At 38.7% G+C, this 16,507-nt stretch overlaps 1 long non-coding RNA gene and 1 pseudogene across 1 annotated transcript; one reads left to right on the forward strand and one right to left on the reverse strand.

Annotated features, from left to right (window-relative positions):
* LOC18785004 lies at positions 4,526-9,269 on the reverse strand (annotated as a pseudogene).
* Positions 10,445-16,063, forward strand: LOC109947544. Its single transcript, XR_002270312.1, has 3 exons — positions 10,445-10,682; positions 14,947-15,023; positions 15,849-16,063. It is a non-coding gene; the product is annotated as an uncharacterized LOC109947544 (long non-coding RNA).

The raw sequence follows: 16,507 nt of genomic DNA on the forward strand, positions 1-16,507 counted from the left end.
TCAGCAAGCTTTGACAAATGATGGTCTTACTCTCAGTGATCCTACATTGTATCGGAGTATTGTCGGGGCACTGCAGTATTTAACCTTTACTCGTCCAGACTTAGCCTTCGCAGTTAATACAGTCTCTCAGTTCATACATAATCCCACTGATATTCATTTTGGTTTTGTCAAACGAATTCTCAGGTATCTACAAGGCACTTTGTAGTATGGGATCACTTTCTCTCTTGGCACTATGCTTCTCAATGGCTATTGTGATGCTGACTGGGCAGGTGACCCAAATACTTGTCGATCCACCACTAGCTATGCAGTTTTTCTTGGTCATAATCCAATCTCTTGGGCTTCTAAGAAGCAAGCTTTAGTTTCACAGAGGCAGAATATCGTGCTCTTGCTCATTGTGCTGCAGAGATTTCATGGATTAGACAACTGTTGCACGATTTACATATGGTTATTCCTAAAGCTCCAGTTTTACACAGTGATAACTTGTCTACCTTAGCACTGAGTGCTAATCCGGTGCTTCATTCTCGTATCAAGCATATGGAGATAGATTTCAACTTCATTAGAGAGAGAGTTCAAAACAAAGACCTCATTGTTCAATACGTTTCGACTGATGAGCAAGTGGCTGATATTCTTACAAAGGGTCTTCATAGTCCCCTGTTTGTCAAACACTGTGCCAATCTCAGTCTTGGCTCACCCCCAACTGAGATTGAGGAGGGATGATAACAGTATGATGTGCTGACACGTGTTCTTGCTGAGATGGCAAGTCTGTTAGCTCTTCACCTGCTTATTAGTTTGATTAGTTAGTCTGTTAAGCATGTTAGCTTAGTAAAGAAAGTCATCGTTACACAACTATATAAGCTTGGGTTCGGTTCATTTCATCATTATGTAAGAAAGCACTCCTGAGAAGTATACAGAGCTTTGTCTTTCATTCTTTTCTCTGTCTAAACCTAGATCTGAAATACTCTCTTTCCACCATGGTTATCAAATGGATGTTCCTTGTTTAATCTTCTGAAAGAATTTGAACTAATTGTGCCACAGTTAAGCCTTTTTTCTGTCCAATTTCTACTTACATACACAATACAATGTCTCACTTTCAGAGGTGGCCCTTGAGTTCAAGGGAAGAGAGGGAAAGCAAAGAAATCCAGAAATGGTTATATTATCATATCGCCTCTTTCTTAATGTACAAAAAATTTGGTCCCCAATTTGTTAGGCTAAAAATAAGTTAGACATGCAGTCTCCCCATTTCTCGTATTCTATTCTGGAATAAAAAAGGGCTTCCCCACGTTCAAGGAAAATCCTTTCCTGACCTGGAGGCAGTCACATATCTACAAAGTGGGCTGTATGGGCTACAGCCCATGCTAAATTTTTTTTGTATTTGTAATACCATATAGTATTCTTAAGAGAAGAAAATAAATTATTAAAAAAAAAAAAAAAACCTTAATGGAGATAGCCCATCCCAAAATTGAAAGCAGAGCCCACTCATCAAGCCTTAGTCAAACTAACGTGGGTTCAATGCAAAAGATGCAAGTCGTGCTTCGAATTGTCAATGCCTAACTTCAACATCAGGAGATCAACCACGTCCCGGCCCATGCCTGATGATCACCCACTTTGAGTTCCTCCAAACCCTGGTCCTGGTACTAAGGGCTAGAATTGTGTTTATGGGCTGTTATACTATGATCACAGTTCCACTTACGGCCTCTTTGGATTTGATACGTTTACATTTTTATCCGAGCAAGGGCAACTAGCTATCCCTGATGTGATCTGGGTAGGGACTCTTCAATAAGGTGAACTTGAATGACTATTTTCATGGTCATGATAATCCAATAGGAGGGATTTTGGGGTTAGGCAAGGGTCACCCCACAGGTATTCAAAAATTATTATTATTAAGACATTGTCGTGGAGCTTGGTGTGGAAAATAGGGAGCGGAAATTACGGATGTGGAGCTCGAGGAACGCAGGAAAAATAAAAAACGGGTGTCATAATGGATGTTTATAAAAGGAAACAATGGGAGAAAACAATCACAACTCAAAAGACAAAAAACATAGCTCTGCCAATTTTCTTCCTTCCAATTTCTCTCGATCTAAACTCAGAAATAAAATGGCCTCTTCATTCCCATTTTCTCTCAATCTATTGCCACGCCTAATTTTCATTTATGAGACTTATCATATTTTAGCACTGACTAAGTGCATTATTTTTTGTTATTAATTAAATTCACTCGTGCCGTCGAGTTATATTGTAAGATAAATCCAACTCATGCCATTTTAAATTCCTAGATCCGTCCCTGCCTCGAGGGGAATGCTTTTTCCAGCTCAAGAGAAATGTACCTCGCCCACTTTATTTTCTATTTCCTCCCTCCTACTTCAAATAAAGAAAATTATTTTCCCCCACCCCTACCTTCCTTCACTTTTTCCTCCTCCAACACAACAGGTAAATAAGTTAACTACGCATCAGTATTAGTCTAATAATCCTCATAATGTACTATGAAAATGAACAGATAAATAATTTAATCAGCAATGAGATACCTTTAAAAGCATCTTGTATGCCTCTAACAAGCGATTGGCACACACCAAAACAACTAACAAGAAGGTATTACGGACTCATGCGCGTCAAATAAATGTCAACAATCCAACTGTAGTAACTAAAAAGTGAATTTCCAATTAGCAAGGAGCTGGAACAGAAGCATAAAAACTATCTCATTTGCCAACCAAGACAGATATGTGAAAAAGGAATCCACCCAAAAGCATAAATTTCAATCATTATGGTGAAGGCAAATATACCATTCTTTTTCTTTTTCTTTTAAGACAAGTTCATGTATCACAAGCGCATCACTTTTCCTCTTTAGATATACATTATCAGTAACAAGTATGCCAAATTCTTTTAATTTGGTACAGCAAACAGGAAAAGAATAGAAAAGAAGGGATAGCAGATTGTCAAAAGGCAGTGTATACGAAAGGAAAGAGCAGGTCAAACCTTAGTGTATTGAATGATCTTGCAGTTTCTAGGAAAGATTCCAAATGTGCACGCAATCTGGACTCCACCTCTGCGTAATCAGAGCAAGAAAAAGAAGAATCAACTGCACAACTTGGGGAAAGTTATAAATTATAATTAAATAAAATGTACAATGAGTCACTGACAACCCAAATTTGAGGGAGCATTCACTGCCAAGAGTATAATGGACTTGGGAGGCATTGGGAAAGATAAAAAGAATCAGAAAAAGAAATTCAAAGTGAATAAGTGGCAACAAAAGAATGTTAAAACAAATATACTTTTTTTTTTTTCTTTGAATAACAAATATACTAAAATATAAATGAATCTTTGGGCATCCTTTGGCACTATCGAGGACACTACACATCTCTTCTCTGCAATGAAGCATAGGACAAGTGAAGGTCAAACGGAATGGAAAGATAGAGAGGTGGTGCTTTTAGGTGTCAGGAGTTAATGAACAATATGATTGAGGGTAATGACAGAAGAGTGGGTGATGTGTACAAGAGAAAAAAGCAGCAGTAGGATATTTTTTCAAAATGCAGATGAATTTATTCACTGATTTAAATTGTACAATTTGGTTAGAGAATAATCATATGAATAGCTGGAATAATTATGTAGCACAAAGAGAACTATGTGAAGCTGATCAAATAGTATAGAACAGTTCAAGGATAACAATCGTAAGAAAAATATTCAATTATTGTCAAATGCAAGAAGATCTAAGTTGAGGAACAGAAACAAATCTTTGATGCCAAATCATCAACCTTCTGTTGAAGACTTCAGAGTATCTTTGATTGTATAGTTAATTTAAAAAAAAAAAAAATTAAGTCTATTTTTTAATATTTAATTTGTAGTATAAAGTATTTAATAGCTAAATTATTAAAATGCCTCTTCCACGTCAGCACACTTAATGAATTTGTGGACGGAAATAGACGGAAGTGGACAAGTTCAACATCTGGGATTTCCCGAAGAAGAATTTAGTGGATAAGTTCCTAAGACATATAGAAGCAATTATGTAATTTAAGACACTATCCATTTGGAGAATTGTGGCATGCAACAAAGACTTTGTAAACCAAAAAGGATAAGACAGAGACGAAAGTCTTACAGTATACCCTAAAAGAAGAGAGATTGATTCAGTGATAGAGAGCGAGAGAGGAGAGCAGAACTAAGGTAATGAATTTTACTACCAAATCCATTTCCAATATTTAATTATTCATACATAATATAATAATTATGCGAATCCCAAGAAGAACCAAAAATCATAACTAGAAATGAATATATATTACAAATTATATTAGAGAAACATAATTAAAGTTAATATCCATGTTGTTATGATAAGTAAATTATTTTTATCTTTTCCCTCGCGGAATAATTTGCACAATTTCTTGAATGGCACGTATGAGAGTGATACATACAAGAATGCGGCCAATAGCTTTACAAGGTTGTTAAAAGATTTATCCAAACCCAAAGGAGGGCCACGTGGCCTTTCGACCAATAGCTTTACAAAGTGGTTAAAAGATTTGCCTATTCAATTACTGGTTGAAACTAGAAGCCGATCAAGAATGGAATATAAAGAAAAGCCTCTCTTCGTTTGAAACTTTCTGTAAAATGAAGCGTCATTTGAAACCTTCTGTAAGATGAAGCTGGTTGGGGTGCAGGACTTGGCCTCTCACATCACCATCCCTCCATCAATGGTCATTGGTCAATACCTACAACGGATCAGTGCAAAACTTAACAGCTCAAATGGTGCCATTTCCCATTTGTCCAAGGAAAAATTATCAGATTTCTAATAAAAATTTACCTGTCCAGTAATGTAACTGGCAGCGGGATTGAGTGCTAAGAATTCCACCAGTCCAGCAACTTCTTCAGGTTGACCATATCGCCCTGAAAGAATTATAAAATTGATTTATTTTCTCATCTACCCTCCGTTTAATTTCCACCAAAATAAGCGTCATTTCACAATTTCCATAGTGTCATTTACAAAATTATGTCATTGACAAAATTCAACATACATAAATCCAAACACTGAAATTTTCAATTGCCAGAAATTGAAATGATGAAAATCTAAATTCGGTCATTTTAAAATTCTATGTAATTTTTAATTCCTTTGTCCAAACGGAGGGCTATAAGTTATATAACCAACATGAGCAGTTTCTCAATAATTCACATTAACTACGATAGGTTTGATAATAATGCTTAAATAACTAGGAGCCAACTGACTATTCTTGACAGGACCCGCCCCGAATTTCCCGAAATCCGAGAAGAATCATGTGGAAATTTCGACATCACCCCGATGTCGGACCCAATCACTAAAACTAAAGCTTCCTTTCCCAAAAGGGAATAAGGGCACGAGACTTTCTACCAAAATTTCGGCAGAGTCTCCCCTGTAAATTGAACATTCCCCAAATTTCAACCTGCACAAAAACACATTTAATATCCCAATGGGCAGCACGCACAAGATAATTTCATGGAATTCACAAACTCAGCCTTCAGCCCTCACAAAAAACAAAGCGAAACCAAACAACCCACAAAGCCCTTAAGCCAAATATTGTCTTCCGCAAGGTAATTAATAAACTCAAATATGAATTATGAATACCAAACACAACTTACATCATCTACCTTTCCAATTCCAACATACGAGGTTTTAACCTCCTAACACAATTACATCTATGTATGCGGCTGCACCTAGTAACCTTAGGCTGCCTACGTACCCTCACTGAGGGATCAAGCCACACGTAGCTCTTCCCACTAAAACCCTTTACTTTAAATCACAACTTCCCCACCACAATCTTTAATTTATCTCCTTAATACTCACATAATCTCCCCATACGCCGGAACATCCAACGCCACGTATGGGGCCTGTCAACACGGCGGATAACCTACACCACGTGTGACCTCATCATCATATCATATAATCTCCCCATACACCAGAACTACCAACACTGTGTATGGGGTCTGTCAACACGCCGGATAACCTACTCCACGTGCGACCTCAACATAATATCACGTGTGACCTGTCACTAGGGTCAATATAATCCTCCTAGGAAGGTAAAACTACCTCGGAAGACTCACGGTCAACCAAGGGTCAAACTATCCAAACTTGGTCAAACGGGCCCACGGGGCCCATGACCTCTAAATTCCGATCCGAAAGTTTAGAACACTCGTCCTGCAAGTTTGGTCTAGATCGGACGGTCGGATAGCTCACGATCGCACAATCGGACGGTTATTATAAAACATAAACTTTAAGTTATCAAATCGGGACATTCGGGGCTCCGATTCACGATCCGTGAATTCCTACACGATCCTAGAAATGACTAGATTAACATATTATAAATCTAAGACTATCCAACGGTTCAAACATATCGAACTCGGATAACGCACAATATGCGATATCCGTTCGACATTCAAACGGTATCCAATTGAAATCCGAGCACACCTATGCGCTCAAGACAACAAGGGGATCGCATCGGGACACAATGCCCCTTTTCTACAGTGCCCACGGGCCGGCAACACGTGGGTGTCCAAAGCGATTACGCATCGCCGAAAAATCTCAAAACCATGGCTCAAGACTCCTACCCTAGGTATAAAACCCTATTTGGAACCACTTTTGTTCTTGGACCTACCCCAAAAACTGACCGGAAGTGGCTCGAATCGTAAACCAAAAACCGGCCGAATCCCAAATTGAAAATGAACTGACCTCAAAATCAAAGAAATCATACCCAACCATCAGCTAGAGCATAGAAAATAGTCGAAAACCCATACCTTACTCGACTGAATCGGTGAAGAAATGAGAGAGAACGAGCGGTTTGAATTCTTGGAAAAACCGGTGCCATTTCTACAGATTCCGGCGATTGTGCTGGTGGTTGGGGTGGAAGAGGGACTCACGACGGTCCTTTTGGGACTGGTGCTGCCCCAAGTGGCGGCAGGTGGTGGCTCTTGGAGCCACCGGCTGTGCAGAAAAATTAGAAGGGGAGGGGCTGCTCGGGGGAGAGAGGGAGAGAGAGAGAGAGAGAGAGAGAGAGAGAGAGAGAGAGAGAGAGAGAGAGAGAGAGAGAGGAATCTCTGTTTTTATAAAAATTCCATTTCGAAATAATTACGATTGTGCCACTGTGTTTCTTTTGATCGTAACTTTCTCGTTACAATTCCAAATCGAGCCCACTACGTGTCTACGGACTCATCTCGTCAAGCTCTACGCAACGGTATAGCTGAAATTCTCAAATTCCCTCCCGGTCAAAAGTCAACTTTAAACCCAATAAAATATTTTAAGGGTAAAATAGTCTTTTACATACATGAATTAATAATTACCAATTTATTTAGGACCGGGTCGTTACAATTCTCACCTAGGGGGATGGTTCCCAAGATCTTCTTCTCTATGTCTTCTCCAAGCTTGGCAGTCATATCAGATGCAATGAAACCAGGTGCTACAGCATTCACCTATGGAAAAAAGAAAGCTTTAGATGGATAATTGCTTTAGGCCCACCATGTAAGACTGGAGGATGAAGGAAGTTGAGGTTTCACCTCAAAATCAATTGGTTTTGGGGTGGAACCTCAACTTCCTTCATGGTATTAGAGCGCGTTGCCCATGTGTGAAAGCCCAACGGCCACACGTGCTCCACGTCACCCAAAATGTGTTGTCCACGTGTTAGGCTTGAAAATTCGCCACACGTATGGGGGCGTGTGAGAATGTGAAGGTAAAGAGTCCCACATTGGAAAGTTGAGAAACTTAGCAAGAGCTTATAAGGAGTTGGGTTACTCCCCCTATTGCCAATTGGTTTTGAGGTGGAACCTCAACTTCCTTTAAGTTACATGTATTAGCAGGCAAGCCCCACACACAGAAAACAGATAATAAGATTAATTAATTAAAAAAATTGAATCACATGCACATACATTAATGCTCCTGCTTGAATATTCCTTTGCAACACTCTTCGTAAAGCCAATTACTCCGGCCTTTGCAGCACTGTAGTTGGGCTTGTCCAACATTGCCAACAAGACCAACAACAGATGCTATATTGATTATTCTTCCCTGAAATATGACGAACAGACTAAGGATCTAGAAGCAAAATAGGATTTTCACATTGACATAATAAAAGAAAGGAAGACAGAATTTGATTATCTTTCTCTGTTTCATCATAACTTTCGCTGCAGCCTGCTAAAAGCACGAACCATGCTAAAAAGATCAGACAATTCTAAGCTTGAACAACTATAATTACTAGATCAACATATGCCCGAAACTACACACCTGTGTGCACAGAAACATGCCAGTAAGATTCAAATCAATAACCTCCCGCCATTGGGATTGGGATGTTTTCATTCTCATCAACAAGCCATCCCGTGTTATTCCTGAAAAGGGTTGTGTCAGTTGAAATAGAAAGGAAAGTCAAGATAAGAAGCTTAAATACAAGAAGTAATATGATGTCGACCAGCATTATTAACCAACACATCAACTGTTCCCCATGCATCAACCACCTATGTTCATTTGATTGAAAAGATGTCAGGTTGCAAACGATAATTGCAACCACACAAAAAAAAAATGTAGTTTGCATAAAAGAGCGCATTTGCGTGTAGTTTTAATCATTGCCGCTACATCTTCTTCCTTTGAAACATCACCCCCAAATGTCAGAGCTTGACCACCAGATGCCTCAATCTGCAGCATTTAAACCGCAATAAAACCTGTTTAAAATGCGGGATGTAATTAAAACCAAACGTTTCAACTATGAACTGATTTCAATATATGCATTGCATGAAGGCCATTATTTTAACAAAAAAGGTACCTCCTTGGAAACTAATTCAGCTTCCTTAGATGACCTTGCGTAGTTTACCAGAACCTGTAACAGTGAAATGAAGCCTATGGTCATGACTCATCGAAAAAAGCAATTGAATGATGAATGATGATGATAACCTTACAACCAGACTTGCCGAGAGCGAGCGCAACAGCTTTCCCAATTCCTCTAGAAGCTCCAGTGACGATAACCACAGGAGCCTCCACGTTCCGATTCTGAGGTACAGCAGCGCTCGATTGCTCAATGGCTGCCACCTGCGCCCTAATTCCTGCTATTTGATTCCATTTCCATTAAAACATCACCAAATTGTTCTGATGTCAACTTCTATTTACCACAACATGAAAATGCGATTCATTTACCAGAGCCAGAAAAGGAGCTCAAAGATCGGGTCGGGGCAACACAACGCAATCGGATCCCGCCAACAAGTGGATAGGAGCTTTGTGGGTGAGATAATTGCCGGGAGAGTCGTACCGGAGCTCCAACGGCATTGAAGGCGATCGTGGCTGCCATTGAGAGTCTGAGAATGGCTGGTGCCACAGACGAAGAAGAGGAGGAGGAAGAGAGAGAGGCAAGTAAGGTCGCCATCAGTGGTGGATCCAGGATTTTGTGGCCAAGGGGTCACAGTGTAAAAGTTCCGAAATTTTTCTACAAATAAAATAATACTAAAAAGATCGAAAGATAGTACTTCCATTCATAATTCATAACAAAACCAATAATACAAGCAATGACGGATCCAGGATTATGTGGCCAATGGGTCACAGTGTAAAAGTTCCAAAATTTTTCTACAAAAAAAATAATACTAAAAAGATAGAAAGATAGTACTTCCATTCATAATTCATAACAAAGCCAATAATACAAGTTACAATTATCCACGATGAGTTTTCATATTTCAAAAACGTTGCATTATAGTTTTGTTAGCATAAATTTTTATCCAAATTATCATATGAATATGAAAATGTCAATAACCCACTATCAATATTCAAAATACCAAATTATCATATCAATCAATATTCAATATACCAAATTATCATATCACATATCAATCAATATTCAATATACTCAATCAATCCACATTATCAATAAAGCATAAACTCAATCAATCTACATTATCAATTTATCATATCCATAAATTTCATTCCATTAAAAAAATATCAATATCAACAATATATATTATCACTATAAAATTTATAAATATCACTACAAGAAAAAACCTTTTCAGCGACCAACCCAAATTTGGTCGCTCTAAAAGGAAATTAGCAACAAACCTTTAGCAATTGGTCGCCAAAGGTTTCGTGGTATTAAGGCATCATCCAAGACATGAACAAAATGAATTGCTACCGAATTCTCAGGAAGGGCGACGAAATTTTATCGTGGCTATGGTTGCAAGTGGCGACCAAAAATAATTTTGGCCGCCATTCATTGAATAGAGTGCGCGCGAAATTGAAAAAATTCTAGGCGACAAAAAAGTTGTGTAGCCATCGTCGTTGCAAAGCAAAAATGCGCGCTAATAATTTCGGGGTATTTGGCGACTATTGGTTTTGGTCGCAAATTATTGTGTGCTAAGAATTAAACCCATCAAAATGACGTCGTTTTGCATATGTTGGCATTTTGGCGACCAAATTATTTTGGGGCTAATTTGAGACTATAAAAATAAAAATTCCCCTTCACCAACACGCGTGTTATTTCCCTCATCCAGTTCGCATACCCACTCTTTTCATCTCGCACGCCCTAACCTGCTCCGACGCCGACAAAGCAATCTGCCACCGACGTCGGCCAAGCAGTCGTATGGACATACCTACTCTCATCCCCCAAGATTTCTGATGGCTTGAGTTATTTTCCATTGTCTCTGCCCCAGACCGTCTACCCTTCAGTTCTCCAGAATTTTCAGAATCTCTTCAGCTAGAACCAAGCAGTGATTCAAAGGTATTTTCTCCTTTTGTTTATTCAACAATTGTTCTATAGTTATTTGATTTTGATTATTACAAAATTGACAGGACCCGCCCCGAATTTCCCGAAACCCGAGACGAATCCTGCTGAATTCCCGACATCACCCCGATGCCGGGCCCACATACTAAAGGCCGAGACTTTTTGCCGAAAATTCGCCAGAGTCTCCTCTATAAATTGAACATTTCCCAAAATTTCAACCTGCATAAAACACAATTCATATTCCCAACTAGCAGCATGCACAAGATAATTTCATGCAATTCACATAAACGGCCTTCGGCCTTCCAATAATTTTCAACAAACTACCAAGCACTCTATCAACTCTATTCATACTTAAACAAGGCAAAAAATAAATTCAATTATGAATACTAAATACAACCTGCATCATCTACTTTTTCAATTTCAACATACGAGGTTTTAACCTCCTAATATAATCACATCTATGTTAACGGCTGCACCTAATAACCTTAGGCTGCCTATGTATCCTCACTGAGGGATCAAGCCACACGTAATTCTTCCTTAAAACCCAATTCCACACATAGGTAATACCTTTATTCATTTATCTATATTTCACATAATCTCCCCATATGCCGGTACTACCAACGCCACTATGAGGTCTGTCAACACGCCTGATAACCTACGCCACGTGCGACCTCACCATATTATCACAAGATCTCCCCATACGCCTGTACAACCAACGTCACGTATGAGGCCTATCTCAACGCCGGATAACCTACGCCACACAAGACCTGAACATCATATCACAATATCTCCCCCATACGCCGGTACAACCAACGCCATGTATAGGGTCTGTCGACACGCCGGATAACCTACGCCATGTGCGACCTGAACATACTATCAAAAGATCTCCCCATATGCAGGTACAACCAACGCCACGTATGGGGCCTGTTCGCAAGCCGGATAACCTACGCCACGTGGGACCTAACTTTCACAGGGCGGTACTTGTAGTGTAACCAAAATATGGGGAGGTATCGAAAGTAGTGCGTATAGCACTTCAAAATGACATTCTAGACTTTTTTCTATACCTTTACAAGCATATATAAATATAAATATTAATTCTAATATTGTGTAAACCTCAAAAATAGTCTAGCACCCGATAATCCCCATGGGAAGGTGAGACTACTCGGGAAGACTCACGGTCAACCAAGAGTCAAACTACCCTAACCCTGGTCAAACAGGCCCACGGGGCCCACGACCTCCAAATTCCGATTCGAAAGTTCCTATGGGTTCTACAAGGTATAGGACACTCGTTCTGCAAGTTTGGTCCAGATCGGATGGTCGGATCGCTCACGATGGCACAATCTGACGGTTATTATAAAACATAAACTTTAAATTAATAAATCGAAACATCCGGAGCTCCGATTCACGATCCGTGAAATCCTACACTATCCTAGAAATACCTAGATTAACATATACTATATTCGAGACCATCCAACGGTCCCAACTTATCGAACCCAGATAACGCGCAATAGGCGATATTCGTTCAATAGTCAAACGACGTCCGAATTGAGATCTGCGAAATCCTACGCACTCATGACAACCTAAGGATCTCATCAAGACACAGTGCAACCTCACTACCCTCGCCCACTCGCTGCCACACCCGTCGGCAGCGCTGGGTGCCCAAAGCGATTACGCATTGCAGGAAAATCTCAAAACAGCGGCTCCAAACTCCTACCCTAGGTATAACACCCTATTTGGAGCCACTTTTGTTCTTGGACCTATCCCAAAAACTGACCGAAAGTGGCCGAAATTGTGATCCCAAAATCGGGCAAAATCCAATTCGAAAATCGAGTGACCTACGTTCAAAATCAATGCAATCCTACCCAACCATTAGCTAGAGCATAGAAAATAGGTAGAAATTCATACTTTATTCGTCTGAATTGGTGACCGGAGGAGGGAGATTGAGCTCCTTGAATTTTTGGTTAAAACGGTTGGATTTTTGCATTTTCCGGCGATCACAGGTGGTTCCAGCGGCTGAGATTGGTCGGGATGGGAAGGGGGAGGTTGCCCGGTTCTTTTGGGGCCGGTGCCACCCCAAACGGTGGCAGGAGAGAGAGAGAGAGAGAGAGAGAGAGAGAGAGAGATAATTTGATTTTCATAAAAAAATCTCATTGCCACTGAACTTGTTTTGCTCGTGACTTCTTCGTTTTAACTCCGAATCGAGCCCACTACGGGCTCGTTTGGTACGTCGGACTGTACTGACTAATTTTCGTCGGATAGTATTAATTTGTTTCAGAGAGTACTGACTATTTATCCATAATATTATAAGGCGTTTGGTGCTGTTCCGGATAAATAGTTTGACTAAGTTATACTGTGTTTGGTAATGTTCCGAATAACATCAGATCAGACTATTTTTAAAATAAAAAAATTTCTTTGATAATTTTAATGGAAATTGAGATTCAAATTACACGAATTTTTTTTGGTAAGATTCATATGATAAGATCTGTTTTTCAATTGTTTTTGCCAATATTTTTTTTCTTCATATAACCCATTATCATAATTGTAGTATCTCATAAAAATTCCAACATACTCGCATACGTTAATAAAAACAGTACCAAATAATGTATAATTCAAAGTGATCACATACTAAGGTGATAAGAGCAAAAGGGAAAGTTGTTCATAAACCAAACTACATCAAAGAGTGAATCACAGCTCCCTCGCCCCAAGTAAGAGAAGAACAAATGCTTTTCTCATAGCACCATCCAATGTCAAGAATGTTCTCTTATCACTTGCTTTCTCCAAAATTAGCCGTAATGCCTTAATTTGGTCATTAATAGACAAGTCCATCTTTGCCAATTCAGCAGCAATGTCAGGTCTTGGTTCTGATCCTTTCACCAAACTATTAGATATAGTTTTCAATTGGTCAATAGACTCAGAAATCATCTCACCAAATGCTTTAGCCATTTCCTTTTGAATATCAGTATCTACATTTCGTTTGCGGTGTCGACTGCTTGAGCTAGCTGAGTTTTGTTGATTTGATATTGGCAAAGAGGCAGAATGATCTGGTTCAACCTCAACTTCCTCATCATCATCATTGACATTAATGTTGGTTTTTATAAAGAGAGCCTCCTCTTACTTTTTTTTTTTTTTTTTGGTGTGGGTTGAAATCTGATCTCATTAAAGAAACCCAGAAAAATAGATTACAAAGCAAGTCACAAAAACCAGGTAGAGGCACCTAGACCTCAAAACCAAGGCTAGAACCAAGCTTCTCACCCAGACCAGTTCAAAACTAAACAAAAACAAAATACATAAGATAACATAAAACAAGGAATTCGGACAGCACCACCCATAACCAATCAACAATGTCCCAAACGCAAGACCAAACCCACTATAGAAGAAATCGTAACCAAAGGTACCAAAGGAAAATGGTAATGACTCAATTGATGTTGCTGCTACTGTTGTGAAGTTTGTGTATTCATTTAAATGGTTTAATTTGCTTCGGTAATAGGATTGTGCAATTCATTCATTAAGCCCATGTCCAATGTTTCTCATTTGTAAAATAGGTCCTTTTACGATTTAGCTTTCATTCATGTAAGTAAGCATAACCTAATTTCAAAAACGAAAAATACATAACCTAATTCCACAAAAATTTAATAAAAAAATTGAAATATATAAAGAATAGAGAAGAAGCAAGAAGAAGCATATTGGAGAGAGTATGAGAGAGAGAGAGAGAGAGAGAGAGAGAGAGAGAGAGAGAGAGAGAGAGAGATGGATACCTGGAGAAGAGTGAAGAAAATAACCTTTGGAGAAGATAGCAGAGAAAAACCCTAGGGAGAAGAAGAAGAAAAGAGCGTTTGATTTTTTTTCGTAGAACGCGTGCTTAGCCGTATAATTAAGCGTGTATTATCTAAACCGGACTGTGTGGATTGTATTAGTTAGTCAGGTAAGGAGAGTATTAAAAGCCCAACCCGTGTAAAATAGTCGAGTAATTAAATAATACAAGTTGACACCAAACACCTGACATAGACTATTTACTCCTATCCAGAGTCTAATACGGTGTACCAAACGAGCCCTACATGTCTACAGACTCATCTCAGTATGACCTTCCCAAAAATACTAGTCACTGCCCCAAACTCCTTTTGGGGTAAGAAAATGACTAAAATACCCCTATCCCAAGGGTGAATTTGTAATTTTCCTTAAATAATTTAAATAAGGGATTAAATTTGGAGTCGGGTTGTTACAAAAATAAAATCTTTTTTTTTTTTTGGGTCTTAATAACAAGGTCGTTGCAACCCCCCAAACATTGAATTGACAAAGTCCTCCTCTCACAACTTCCTTCATATGGTGCTTTTCTGTTAGGTATGAAGACCATTTGCTCTGTATGATGTGCGTTTTAAGTTTTGGAGGAACATGGAAATATTTATTTGGTTATCTAGATTTACTGAAAACTACTTCATACCATGTGGATTGGTTCTTAATGATAATGTTGAATGAAAGAAGGTTAAACAATTAAGGAACGAACAATTAAGGACTGACAAGTAACAAATTGGTACATGAGTGATTCTCCCAAGTATAGTAGACTTTTGAATTATTTAGAATCAGTTACGAGCCTTTGTGTAAGTGTCTTTAATTTATTAGATGAGTTTGTAGTCAAACCTAATTGGATTTGCATATAATTGAAGTACAAAATTGGAAGTTGGAAGTGGGTCATGTGGGTGTGTGTTCGTTTCAAGGTTTCTTTGCTTTTGTCTGTGAGATTAAGCTTTATTTTAGTTATTCTTACTGGTTTTTTTTTTTTTTGACAAAGGAGCTTATTTTTTTATTGTTTGGGAGAATTTAACTAGGAAAAATAATGTGGTTGTTTTTGGATGATTAGTGAAACTTAAAGGGCGAAGTCATAGACTATTTTGAGTTTGAAGACTAATTTGGTCTCAAGCTCTCCCAAAATATCGTGTCTAACAAATTTTGTTATTTTTTGCAGTAGCCTATTTGAAACACTTTCTTTGATGAATAATTCATCTATCTCAAGCACCTGTGTGATGAGAGTCAGTGTCATAAAAGTTGAATGCTTCAATTTTTTTCTTGTCTTTTTTGTTTTGTTTCAGGGAATGATATATTAGTATGTTGCTCTGTTTGAGGCTTTGAGCCTTCTCTCTCTGTTTTTTGTGCTTTGTAAATGTGCAGGATGATACTTAAGAGGGCTGTTAGCTTAAGCAATAATAATAGGCCACATCTCAGCATGTGTCTCATTCTCTAAGGTGGTTATTTCTTTCACCCATGTAATCAAATCTTCAGAGCCTGTTTTCTCAGTTTTCTTTTCGTTGTTCCTAGGCAATTCATACACTTTACGGGTCTGGCTTTCAATCCTCCCTATTGTCTTCAGTTGTTCTCTAGCTGCAATTGATGGGGTGTCATTCAATTTCCAAGGCCTGTAGGGTGCTTTGACTAGCAATCTTGGGTTTGTGTTGAGGAACATTTACTCAAAATGCAGTTTTCAGAACTTCAAGGAAGTAGATGGGTTGAATTTGTATTGTTGGATCACTATACTTTCACTCCTCTATCTATTTCCTGTAGCTATTTGTGTAGGGTCGCAATGGGTTCAAAGGTATCATAGAGCTATTGCAACTATAGGAAAACCATCCACATTTTTGTTGAAGTGGCTTTTTGCTTAGCAATGGTAGAAGACTAAGTGCCTAGTATGTGCTTAAGCAAACTCTGTCTTGGGCCTGAAAATATGATAAAGAATTATCTTCTAGACTTCTAGTTTTTCACTAGGATCATCCTCTCTTAGCTAGTGTTTTCACTTTTAAAGAATTTTTCATGTTATTTTATTTCAATTCAAT

This window comes from Prunus persica, chromosome G2, assembly GCF_000346465.2.
Source record: "Prunus persica cultivar Lovell chromosome G2, Prunus_persica_NCBIv2, whole genome shotgun sequence".
Taxonomy (NCBI): Eukaryota; Viridiplantae; Streptophyta; class Magnoliopsida; order Rosales; family Rosaceae; genus Prunus; species Prunus persica.